The sequence below is a fragment of the Pteropus alecto genome, unplaced genomic scaffold (assembly GCF_000325575.1).
Source record: "Pteropus alecto unplaced genomic scaffold, ASM32557v1 scaffold1099, whole genome shotgun sequence".
NCBI classification, from domain to species: domain Eukaryota; kingdom Metazoa; phylum Chordata; class Mammalia; order Chiroptera; family Pteropodidae; genus Pteropus; species Pteropus alecto.
Window position 1 is genome coordinate 93987 of NW_006443151.1, and position 1254 is coordinate 95240.

Below are 1254 nucleotides of genomic sequence, written 5' to 3' on the forward strand. Positions count from 1 at the left end.
AAATTGGGAGAGACTTTTCCTGAGACTCCAGATGATTTAGTCCTGCCTAAATCCTTGATTTCAGCCTGTGATACACTGAGCAAAGAAACCCACAGGACTTTGAATTACAGAACTGTGAGCTAATAAATGAGTGCTGTTTTAAGCCACTGAATGTGTGGTAATTTGATATACAATAGTAGAAATATTGTGCCTTCTTGATGACTGACTGAACTGTGTCTCTATTTTGCCTCCACTGTCAGGGAACTCACAGTCAAATCTGAGGCAGAAATGTTAAAAATTTTTAGAGGTCTTTACAGTCTGTACATTTGTTTTCAATATTTCTTTTCTCTTAGTCATGGCTTCCTGCATTTTTATGTATTTTGCCTGATTTTTCTATTCTTAATTATGTTTTAACATCCAATTTTACGTAATTTTTAAAAGTCTCATTATAAAAGCAATATGTGCTTATTGTGAAATGTGTGGAAAATACAGTTATACACAAGAAGAAGAAAAAACTAAGCATTAGAATTCTATCACTTCATCTGGACAAAACAACTGTTAATGTTTTAGTGTATTCTTTCCAGTCTTTTTCCCTATGCCCATATGTATATTTTTATATAATGAGATCATGCTGTATTATTATTCATATCCTTGCCATAAGCTACCTCTAAACATTTGAGGGGTGGGGGGAACAAGATAAAAATTAACATGTATTCAGTGGTTTGGAGGTGGGTTTTTTTGTTGTTTTTTGTTTTTTTTCCTGTTTTTTTTTTTTGAGCAGCTTATTGTTTAGTTTAGCAGATCTCACCTTTTTGTTTGTTTCCTTCTGTTACTCCCATGACAGGCATTCACCTATGTTGAGGGTCCCCAAGACCATCCCCAGATTCAACATTTTGGTAGGATTACTCACAGGACTCAGCATACAGTCTTACTCACAGCTATGATTCATTATAGTGAAAATATACAAAGCAAAACCAGCAAAGAGAAAAGTAGCATGGGGGCCAAATCTGGAGGAATCCTGGCACAAGTTTTCAAGAGTTCTCTCCCGGTGGAGTCGCAGAGGATGCGTGAAATTGCGACAACACCTGTAAAGTGTGGTCTACCAGGGAAGCTCATTAGAGACTCAGCGTTCACAGTTTTTAATGGGGCTAGGATTACAGGCACCCTCTGCCTAGCATGCACCAGGATTCCAGACTCTCAGAAGGAAAGCAGGAGTGCAGCATAAATCATATTGTTTGTACAAATAGTTTAGGTACAGTAAGACACTATTTCATC